This window comes from Canis lupus, chromosome 2, assembly GCF_048164855.1.
Source record: "Canis lupus baileyi chromosome 2, mCanLup2.hap1, whole genome shotgun sequence".
In the NCBI taxonomy this organism is placed as follows: Eukaryota; Metazoa; Chordata; class Mammalia; order Carnivora; family Canidae; genus Canis; species Canis lupus.
In genome coordinates, this window is record NC_132839.1 from 18,816,692 (window position 1) to 18,828,901 (window position 12,210).

At 39.3% G+C, this 12,210-nt stretch overlaps 1 long non-coding RNA gene across 3 annotated transcripts in view; it reads right to left on the reverse strand.

Moving 5' to 3' along the window:
- The window catches only part of LOC140613319 (uncharacterized), a 128,103-nt gene that overhangs the window by 11,977 nt on the left and 103,916 nt on the right, over positions 1-12,210 (reverse strand). For all 3 annotated transcript variants that reach the window (XR_012014468.1, XR_012014467.1, XR_012014466.1), the window contains 2 exons: positions 5,084-5,179; positions 554-650 (listed from right to left, as the gene is read on the reverse strand). This is a non-coding gene — a long non-coding RNA (uncharacterized lncRNA). The remainder of the gene's footprint in view (positions 1-553; positions 651-5,083; positions 5,180-12,210) is intronic.

Genomic DNA, 12,210 nt, shown 5'->3' on the forward strand with positions numbered 1-12,210 from the left:
GGCTTTGACTTAAGGGAATGTCATGGCTAGTTTGGTCTTATAGTCAACCATTAAAATTTTCTCCATATCAGCAATAGGCTATTTAACTTTCTTATCAATCACATTGTTCACTGGAGTGGCATTTTTCATTTCCTTTAAGAACCTTTCCTTTGCATTCATAACTTGGCTATTTAGCACAAGCAGCCTATCTTTTGGCCTATCTCAGCTTTTGACGTGTCTTTCTCACTAAGCTTATTTATTTCCAGCTTTTGATTTAAAGTGAGAGACGTGACTCTTCCTTTCCCTTGAACACTAAGAGGCCATCAGAGGGTTATTAATTGGCCTCATTTCAATATTGTTGTGTCTCAGGGAAGAAGGAGGCAGGAGAGAGAGAGAGATGGGGTATAACCCATCAGGAGACACACACATTTGTCACTTATGTTCACGGTCTTCCAAGGGTGTGGTTCACACTGTCCCAAAACAATTTTAATAGCAACATCGAAAGTCACTGATCAGAGATCACCATAACAAATACAATAAATAATGAAAAAGTTTCAAATATTGGGAGACTTACCAAAATGTGACACAGGGACACAGAGTAATAAGCAAATGCTATTGGAAAAAAGGCCCCCAAAGATTTGCTCCACACAAGCTTGCCACCAGCCTTCAATCTGCAAAAAAACAAAGTATTCACAAAGTGCAATAAAGCACAGTGCAATAAAATGAGGTGTGCCTACATGCAATTTGGGATTGGTTTGGTTATTTAGACAAAAGTCTCTTTCTTGTTTAAGGTAATTAGACTCTTCCCAATTCTAACATGAAGATATGTATTTTTACCTATAGCACTGAGCAATTTCAGCATATACTCCTAATGCTAAGATACAGATCCAAAACATTTCAGGACAGGACTAGTAAATAAGGAATGTATTTGGTTTTCTAAAACTCACGACAACAAAAATTAATTCATAGAGTAGTTGAGCCTCAGTTGGTTTACGAGTCAGAAGAGAGTAAGACTTCTGAAAAGATCTGGCTGTTATTCAGGAACAGCTGCAAAGTCACCTGCCTGCTTTTGTGGGAAAGATACCAGTGATTCTGGCTTACATAAACGGAGGGAGGAAGATGATAGGCAAGTAGAAATGTTCCTTTGAAAGGAAGTTGAATATTTCTCTGTTCACCTTAATGTTGTTTACTTCAAAGATAATCTCCAATTTATGTTAACACTAGATTCTCTCAAGAGTAAAAAGTGAACCTGGGATATCTCTATTTGGGATAACGCTACTAAAGTACACAATAGAAAACCCTGGAGAAAAACAGTATAAAGTTCGGGCTACAATCCCCTCTTATTACACAGTGAAATTTCCTTCCCAAATACCCTCAGCTCAGTTCTAATGGAATACAACATAATAGAGTTTTGTTACCTTAGGGTATTATCTACACCATTCTATGCTTCTTTGACAGTTAGCTTTCTTGATTCAATAAAGGAGAAGAAAATTGCTCCAATTTAAGGAAAATCTATTAACTTGTTTGGTTCTCTAAGGTACTATTCTTCAGTACGTTGAAGCACTAGCTAACAAAATAACATCATAGAAATCGAAAAGCTCTGACCAGGTAGAGCTTGGAGTATATATTGCTAAATTAGGGGAAAGACTGTATGTCTGTATGCCTTAACCCTCTTCCTCATAAGTCCACGTGGAGTGATTTGTGAAGTAGAGAAATGACACACGTGTATTTTGCTTTGGCCTGTCATATAAAATACTGCCCTACGAAGCCCCTACAATACGCCAGGTACTGGGCGAGGTCTCTTGATGTACATCTGCCTTGTTTATCCTTATAGCCAATTTCAAAGACAGTGGTTACACTTATGTTTTAGCTGGGGAAACTGTTTTCAAGAAGGGTTGAGCAGCCATCTCAAATCACACACCTGTCAAGATGAAAGCCTAATGATTCACATCCAAGATTGTCTGGATTTAAAGTCCTAGAATTTTATTATAACACTACAAATATTATTAATTAACCCCTTATCTGAATCAAGGCTTTGTCATCAGAAAGCCACAAGGTAGCATAAAATTCATTTATCCACACCAGGACTCCAGAAGAACTAGACACTAGAATGGCAAATACTGCTAGGAGATGAGAAGAGGTTGGAGGATCTAAAATATTGGGTTCAGTTGTGAGCAGCTCTGAGCTCCAACGGAGGAGTAGGAAATTCAAAGGCAGACCACTAACTACACCTTGTCTTCCCAGAAGCAGACTGGACCATCAGCAGCAGCTGCTGGTGCAAAGAGAAAGGTCAATGAGCGCAGAACTGCCAAGGGAAGGCTGAGACAGGCCCAGGAGAGAGGACCTGGTTCCAAAGGGAAAACTAGGTCACAGCATAATAATTTTCCAGGATCCCCGCCCACTGGGAATGCCTTAGTGAATGTACCTGGACGAGTATGACAGTCAGATGACTCCTCTGAAAACTGAGCTGATTAACCCCTTCATGTGATGGGAGAAACATTTTACCTCATCAACTCTTCAGTGTGTAAGTAATAATTAATGGTCAAAACAATCAGTTAAATGGAAGTGGGAAAGCTGCTCAACCTGAAAACATCTCTGATGAACAACAGGCACTTTGGACTTTAAACTTCTAACATTCATCCATTCAGTCACCAAACTGACCAACAAATGTTCATTTTACAAAACACTAAGTGCTGTGTATACCCTGAGAAAATCAGAACTAAATCCATTAAATTTTCAATAGTCATACACCACCACGCCATGTGCTGTTGCTAGATCCTTAGGAGTCATGACAATTATTCACTCTTTTCTTTCCATACATCTCTCTACAATCTCTTTAAATACTTTCTGAAAGAGATGTTTCATTTCCTTAGCCTCAATTATCAACCCTATGATAATGATTCAAATACCTATTATCTCCAGTCCTACTTTTTCTCATCTCCTTGCCCTTATTCTCAATGATAACACAGATATTTTATTTAGCAAATTCTCCAGTTTCTAAAAACTGTTATTTCTAAAAGAATTTATCTTTCCCCATGTACCTAACACCACCCCCATACGTTCTTTCACCCTTGGAATTTCTGATCTATGTTAAAAGAATCACTCTCCTCACCCTTTCTCTCCATGTCTCGGTTATGAAGTCCTCTCTATGCCAGTCAGTTAGCAAGTTTTTTCAGTGCTTTCTGTAAGACCTCTCTGGTACCTGGCCCTTTTCCTCCATTCCCATTACTACCCTCCTGGTCTGGGTTCTTATCCTGTCATTTCTTACTTCCTTTCACCAGTTCTAAAATCCTAGCTTAAGCCTCAACTCTTCCATAAGGCTTTTGGACCATTTCAATCTTCATTGATCCCTGCCACTCTGAAGTTCCTACAGCATTTATTCTACCTCACAGCATTTGTTCTAGTTTATGATTGCCTCCTCAGTGAGTATTTCATCCCATCCCACCACACTTCCAACCATCACAATGCCTGGTCCAGCCTGAGTACAGAGCAGATGCTCAAAAAATGCTTGGGTAATGATTAACATGTGGGCACTGCTATAAACTGAATCTGGCCCCCCTCTAATTCATATGGTGAAGCCCTAATGCCCAACGTAACTATCTGAAGACAAGATCTTTAAAAGTGAATTTAGGGTACATGAAGTCAAAATGGTGATGCCCTAATCTGGTAGGACTATGGCCTTAGAAGAAGCCGATGACAGATTTCTCCTTCTGTCTCTCTCTCTCTCTCTCTCTGCCACGTGAGGACACGGCAAAAAGGTGGCCATCTGGAAGCCAGAAAGAGAGCTCTCACCAGAGCCCAACCACATTGGCATCCTGATCTTGGACTTGCCAACCTCCAGATTTGTGAGAAAATAAATATCTATCTTTCAAGCCTCTTAGTCTACAGTATTTCACTATGGCAGCCTGTGGGTGTAACCAGTACTTAATCTTTTTATGATTAAGGCTTCATCCTCGTGAAAGCAAAGAACTACCATACAAAAAGAAGGGCTACCTGTGAGGTACCAACTGAGAGGATGATCATAATTAATGAAGCTTCTAAAGAAAGTGTCTCTGGTCAGCTTCCTATCCTTACACCATCCATTCAGCCATGAAGTATGGATGAGCTAAGACAGAGAAGCCTTGGTTAGCTCTGTCTTGTGTTGTCTTTCTTAGAAGCAGAATAGAAGAAGAAATCTAAAAACCACAGAAGACAAGCAACAGGAGGTCCAAAGCCATATATTTTTGTTATAATTGAGATAATATACTTTTGATAAATTATGTTGCTGGTGCAGAGCCTAATCTTTTTTTAATCATTCTCAGTAGGTAAGTCCAAAGAAGATCTAATGATCACAGATTAAGCTCTCTGAAGAAAAATTTTAAATCAGGATAATATAGAGCAGGGCAGGGATCATAAAAGTGAATGCTTTCAGGGACCACGCAGGTACTACATAGGAGCAGGCTGTGTGCCTGGGGAGTGGAGCGGATTGGGGATTAGTGCTCTGTCCAAAGTGTACCGACAGTACTCAGCTCCAGCTGACTGCTGCCTTGGAGAAAATTAGCTTTGTGTTGTCAGATTTTCCAGTTTTTTCAAGAGAAACTAGAAATGTGTGTATATACAGTATGTGTGTGTAAAATCAGCTAATTAGAAAAAAAATCAACGTTCAGTCCAAAAAAAGGAAAGAAAAAAGAAAGTCAGTGAGCTATTTCTCTGAGTTATTCCATAGAGAAGTCAACTTAAAGGAACCTGAGGAAGGCAGCCTGGGTGGCTCAGCGGTTTAGCGCCACCTTCGGTCCAGGGCGTGATCCTGGAGTCCCAGGATGGGGTCCCACATCAGGCTCCCTGCATGGAGCCTGCTTCTCCATCCCTCTGTGTCTCTATGAATAAATAAATAAAATCTTAAAAAAAAAAAAAAGGAACTTGAGGAGCAGATCACTTGAGCATCTTTTTCAAACTACATTCACTTCTCCTCTCCTCACACCTGAGGGCACATGTAATTAGGCAGAGAACAGCCAGTATTGGAACAGGGCTTCTTTACTTTCAAGGAGCATAGAAGAAAAACCTAGGTATCTTGTTACAATGCAGATTCCCAAACAGCAGGTCCTGGGGTGGAGTCTGAGTTTACATTTTGAATTGGCTCCCAGGTGTTGTGATGCTGTTTGTTCACTCTTTGAGTAGCAAGACTTTACAGTAGATTTTTCTAGCTTTTTCTGACCACGACCTAAAATTAAAAAAAAAAAAAAATTTACTTGACAACCTAGAACAAATACCTAAAATAAACATGTAATTGAAAGGGAAACAAGAGTCATTATAAGGGGTACAGCTGGTATTTTTTTATCTGATTCCAATGTTTTATTTTATCCTATTGCATTGTATTTTATCCCTTTAAATGCTGATTGTGACTCATTAAATAGATTTTATAACCCACTAACAGGCTATGACATAAATTTGAAAAACGCTTCTATTCCATTTTTATTCAAACCCCTTCCTATACATTTTTTAAATGTATCTTTCCTTCTCTTCAAAGACCAGAATAAGAAGACAAAAATCTGTAAAGGCTGCTTAAGGAATGTAGGTCAACACAATGATAGTAGGAGGTAACAGAGGTTGAACACTTACTATTTACCAGGAGTATGGTTAAGCCCATGTGCTCCAGGACCACACTGCGTAGCCACCTACAAGCTGCAAAATCTTAGGCACGTTACTTAACCACTCTGTGCCGTTTCCACATATGTAAAAAGGAGATCACAATTACACAAATACCTCATGAAGCTTTTGTGATGAATACTGTATATTGACAGCTCTACATGTATAGGACAAAGTACTGCACCCAGCAGGTATCAGAGATTTATTTGCCAATGCCATCCTTATTACTAAGTACTTCACAGAAGTTCTTTCATTACCAAAAAAAAAGAAAAAGAAAAAGGTTCTATCACTTAGTTTTCCAGTAATCCTAAGGAATAGCAGAACAGAACTGTTAGGTGGGCCAGTTTACAGCCATTCCCACCTACTTCATTGTTGACCGAATTCCCACTTGCTCAGGGCATCCATCCCTCGCAGGTGACGAAGGAGTGAATCCTAGTCAGTAAGGCGATCACAGTAAACCCTCTCCACTTGCCAGAGACGGGTTAAAAAAGATCATGTGAATGAAGTCTAGCCAATGAACCACAAGGCAACCAGGAAATATTTCCTCTCCCTTAAAGGAAAACAGAAGGAAAAAACATTGTATCTTCTTCCACTGAATGTTGTTATGTCATGTGAGGCCAGAAATGGCAGCAATGCATTCAGTGACCATGACGGTAGCCTGTAGAGAACAAAGTGAAAGGGATGCTCCTGTTTACACGTGAGCATGGTTACCACCCCCATTATGGAAGAGGAAGGTGAGGGATAAAACAGGTGTAGGAAGTTCTCAAAAATCACTCAGCAAATTGTCTATTCGTTTTCCACCAGGCTACAACAGCCCATTTTGAAGAACATCATCATTTTTTTAAACACCCTGAAGACAAGACTTGATAGATACGTAGAGCATTTCTAGAATCAGCTGTCCATCTCAAGATCTTTACGGTCAGTTAACATGGTCATTTGCTGTGGGTAGGTCGGCTGTGATCCTGTTAACGTGTACAGCATCGATATATTTATTTTATGCCATACTCTGCCACCTTGTACGTGTTTATTACTTTGTGACTATGCTCTTCTTACTACCTGCCTATAGATTAGTTTCTAACTAGGCTGTCGATTCCAAAATTATTCTGATAAACAACTTGAAGCCAAGGTGTTATTGACTAATAATAGATTATCACATCCCCGTTTCTAGATTGTCTGTGCTTTTAACAAGCAACTTCCCTAAAAGAATTTAAATACTTTGAATTTCAGAGATTCTAGCGGGGACCTAAGACATAGTAGGGGGGAAAGGTGACCACTTTGATCCCTAAAAATAACACCCCTTAGGGAGCTGCTTGACCTCTGAGTCTTACATTTTCCTTCTAAAACCTAGCAGGAATAATAGTCTCCATGGCAATACTCTCCTCTCTTGTTATTCCATTGAACATGGGAATACCTAAATTAAAAAGTACTACACAGGCATGATGTTTAAAATATACTAACTCATTCTACAAAGTCACAATGACCTCTTTTGGTTTTTTGAATCAATACTTGGATTCTAAAAAACACACTCTTACTTCACATTTTAATATCTCTGAAACTGGTTAGTATCTTCCTATCTTTGTTGGCTAAGCAGGGATCATGATGCACTTGCCACTGACTATGCACAAACCTGTAGTTATTTCTGGTGGCAGCACAAAAACTCTAAGCACACGTCATTTTAGGACCAGTTGAGTTGTAGCTCTTGTCCAGAAGCCTTCTGATAACACCTTTGGATAAGATGAAAAAAGCAACAGCTTCAAAACTTATAAATAGGGTTAGAAGCTTGGGGGGTGGGAGCGGAGAATGTATAATAACCATAGTAAAGCTGTCTTTTAGAAAATGCTGCATTAACAACCAATATCCATAGGCATTGATAAATGTGACTCAAAAGTAAATCTGAAGAGCTGGACTCCAAGGAAAATTTCAGAATACCTTAACTGATTATTTGGTTTCTACTTTTCTTTTTTTATATACAAGAGTAAAGTACTGGTGCACCTGGGTGGTGCAGTCAGTTAAGCAACCAACTCCTGTTTTCAGCTCAGGTCATGATCTCAGGGTCCTAAGATCCAGCCCCTTGTAGAGCTCCTCCATGCTCAGCACAGAGTCTGAGTTTCTCTCTCCCTCTCCCTCTGCCCCTGACCTCCCCACATTGCTCTTCGTCTCTCTAAAATTAAAAAGAAAAAAAAAATTAAAGAGTTACGTACCACAAAAATTTATATCTATATCTAAGTCTAAAAGAACTCTTTCAAATATCAAACATAGGGATGCCTGGATGGCTCAGTGGTTGAGAATCTGTCTGCCTTTGGCTCAGGTCACGATCCCAGGGTCCTAGGATCGAGTCCTGCATCAGGTTCCCTGTCGGGAGCCTACTTCTCTCTCTGCCTATGTCTCTGTCTCTCTCTCTCTGTGTCTCTCATCAATAAATAAATAAAATATTTAATAAAAAAACATCAAAAGTAGATCTCGAAGTCATAAGTTCAAGTCCCATGTTAGGGGTAGAGCTTACTTAATTTTTTTAAAAAAGGCTAATTAAAAAAAAACACAAATATCAAAAGTAAGCAATAATTCTAAGTAATAAAATGAATTATGTCATACTTTAATTGGCATCATTTTTTTTTATTTAAGGGTCACATTTATTTTTTCCATGTAAATATCCGCATATTCCATGACCATTTATTAAAAAAAAAAACTATCCAGTATTGAATTACCTTACTGTCTTTGTAAACAAACAAACAAAAAAAATCAATTAATGTTTTGAATGTGGGTCTATTTCTGAACTCTTAATCTTGTCCATTGACCTAGATGTCTACACCTATTTTTTTAGTTATTTTATTTTTTATTATTTTAAAATTATTTTATTTATTTATTCATGAAAGACAGAGAGAGAGGCAGAGACACAGGCAGAGGGAGAAGCAGGCTCCATGCAGGGAGCCCAGTATGGGATTTGATCCCCGGTCTCCAGGATCATGCCCTGAGCTGAAGGCAGGCGCTAAACCACTGAGCTACTCAGGGTTCCCCTAGTTCTTATTTTTATCACCCAGTGCCTATCATGACAAGTGCACTCCTTAATCCTCATCACCTATTTCACCCATTCCCCCACCTATCATATTTTTCTTCCTTAATGATACCTAAAATAATGGTGCATCGTCAACTCAAAGACATCTTGAAGTGTATGAATATGATGTTATTCACAAAAGAGCTAACAGGGTCAGAAAAGCTAAACAACTTACACACACACACACACACACACAGTTTCCACAGGACTAGAAGACAGGTTTTTTCTATGCACTGCAATATTTTGCCTCTCTTTTGATGAATATCTGGGCATGAGCTAGTTTTCTAAGTCTCCTTCTAATCCAAAAATTCCATTCGGAGACAGTATTTGCCACCCATTGACTGTTATGTATATTGTTTCTCTAAGACATAGTGCATATGAAATGGAAAATGACACAGCAGGGGTACTGTTTTCTCTTAATGTAAATCACTGCAAAGGAAGAACTGGATTGTCCAGATTGTAGGCAGGAACTGCGGTCTGTGAGACACAGATTGTATATGTTAGAGAAAAAGCCACATTGAGCACACGTGCTCCGTCTGCTGTGACACGTAGGCTCCATCGGGGCCTATCGGCCTCTGGAGAAAGTTGTGTGCTTTTGCTAGGCTGACGTGCAAAACACACGGTGCAAAATGTTCTGATGATCTGATGATTATGTTTCAGAGTTTTGCTTCAGTGATCAATTGTGTGAAGGAAAGATCAAAATCTTTCAAGATTTTAAAATGTGAAAGTGCCTAAAGGGAATTCTAGTGTGATCCCACAGTGTTTGTTAGCTCAGATACTTACAAGCTCCTGCTGGTCTTGCAAGTAAACATTTCTCTGAAAGAAAAAATATCCTGCAGGAAAAGTTGGAAACAATATTAAGAGCTCCTGGACTGTGTGATGGTGCTGAAGTGTTTGGAGTTTAAGAAATGGGCCTAGCAAAAAAAAAAAAAAAAAGAGAAGAAATGGTCCTAGCAAAGATTATATTTCGTAGTCTACATTCAGAATGCAATGCTTTAAATTAAAAACAATAAATCTTTCTAAACTCCAGTTTTCTGCCAATAATGATTTGGAAACTGAAGCACAGATCATTCAATTGAACAGATCTATAAAAGGGAAAGGACAAACAAAATCCAAGAGAATTCTTGCCATGAAGCTTTTGAGAGGAGTCTGCCAAAAAGACAGTTTATGATTATACGAACTTAGAGAAGCAGGGAGGGCTTTAGGAGGCGGGCGCAGGGACAAGGGAAAGCCTGATGTACTACAAAAAGATCCACTTCCAATCAGACCCATGACATTAAAATCCTTAATCTGATTTTACCTTCTTTAAAGCAAGTCATGAATTACTTAAACTAATTTAGCGCTAGATTTTTTTTTTTTTTTGGTCCACTGTCATTGCCAACAGCTAGTTAAATTTAGAGATTTTTTTTTTTAAGACTTTATTTTTAAGTAATGTCTATACTCATTGTGGGGCCGGAGCCCACAACTCCAGAACCAATAGTCACACGCTCCACTGACTAAGCCAGGCTAGTGCCCCAAATTTAGAGATTTCTAGTTGGTAATTTACTCAAAATAATATTTTGCCAGTCCTCAATTATAAAGTGTTTAGTGGAATCTCTAATAGCTTTAAACAGGAATTATTTTTTGTGTGAATCTAAAATATTCAGACCCTGTACCAAAATGTCAACTGAAGTTTTTTCATTTCCCTTCCTTCAAATAAAGTAATTTGGTACCTTCCCCCTGATAAGTAATTTAAAAAAAAAAATAAGATAAAATAAAATAATCCAGGCCCTATGTTCAAGAAGAGGAAAAATAATCATCAGCCAAAATGCTTCTAAATTATTGTCAGTATTAGTTTGCAATCTGCCTGCTTCCTCTTAAGGAAATGTTATATAAATAATCAGGAGCATATCTCAGTTGTTCTGGGAGATTATGTATGTCAGAGTTAAAAGAAGAAAATCTTGAGAAATATCTTTTTTATAAGGTTGTCAAAAAAGGTTTTCTGGGGGGCACCTGGCTGGCTCAGTAGGTAGAGCACAGTACTCTGGACCTCGGGGTCATGGGCTTGAGCCCCACATTAGGTGAAGAGATTATTTAAAAGTAAAAAAAAAACAAAAAAACTTCAAGGGATTTTCTTGTATTTTTCTTTCCTATTATGATAGAAGGCTTTTAGAAAACTTAGTTTAAAATAATGACATAGGGCAGCCCGGGTGGCGCAGCAGTTTAGCACCGCCTGCAGCCCAGGGCGTGATCCTGGAAACCCTGGATCTCTGCATGGAGCCTGCTTCTCCCTCTGCCTGTGTCTCTGCCTCTCTCTGGGTGTCTCTATGAATAAATAAATAAAATCTTTTATAAAATAATGACATATAAAATGTGATCATGGACAAAACCTTTTCCAAATCAGTTTCCTTTTTTCTTTATTATCCACACAACCTGAAATTTCATTGTAGAATGCTTCCCAAAACATTCAGTTTTGCTCTGCTTTCCATCTCAATTATTTTCAGAGAAGCCAGCCTGGAAATTTTGAACATTCCTCAGACATTTTCAAACAAATTAATATCTGTGTTTCATACAGACCAGTTTTCAACAGGGGTGATTTTGCATCTCCCCTACCCCTGCCAAACTCCAGGTGATATTTGGCAATGTCTGGATACAGTTTGGGTGGTCATAACCCGGGGAGAGGCAGAGGTGCTATGGGCACCTAGTGAGTAGAAGTCAGGGAGGCTGCTGGCCATCCTACAACACAGCACAGCCTCTATAACAAAGAATTATCCCATCCAAAATGTTCACAGGGCTGAGGCTGAGCAGCCCTGAAACAGCATATCTTTGTTTCTCTTTATTTGAAGGATGTGACGTGGCACAAGTCCCTTGGGGTGTAATTCAGTGCACAGAGAGAGAAAACAATTTGACACACACCCTATCTGCCAGGTGCACTGCTGGCATTCTAGACTATTCCACCATAAATTCCTGCTTGGACTTCTCCAACAGCCTCCCACTGGCCTCCGGTTTCTACGTCTGCTCCTTCTAGTCCATTCTCTCCTGGAGGAGCCAGAGTGGCTTACTGACAGGTGGTTCCCCTTGATATCGACCACGTTACAGTCAGTATTACCTGAGACCCTGCAGAGTCCACCTTCTGTCTCGCTCTCCTGCCTAAGCCACACTTGCCTTTTAGTAGCTCATTTTGCTCTCAGCCTTCCAGGTTTGCACCCTTTATTCCTTATCTTTCAGATCTCATCTCAGTTCCAGGAAGCCTTCTTTAATCCACCTGCACCAGATGAGCTCAGTCTGCTAGAAACCCTCACAGTACTTTTTCTCTTGATACTCTTTATAATTTGCAGTGTACATTTTTTTTTAAATATCATCTACCTATGCCAGTTGACCATAATTCGGTGAGTACAGAGTCACTACCTCATTTGCTTGTTGTTACCTGGCCAAGGCCCTGCCCAGTACCTGACACAGGAGCTCAATTAATGTCATTGAATGAATAAATCCCAGGTTTTGCTTTCTAGGGTGGTTGGGTGACACAACTGATGGGGTTGGAATAAATGTCTCCTGTGTTTACCAATATACCAATA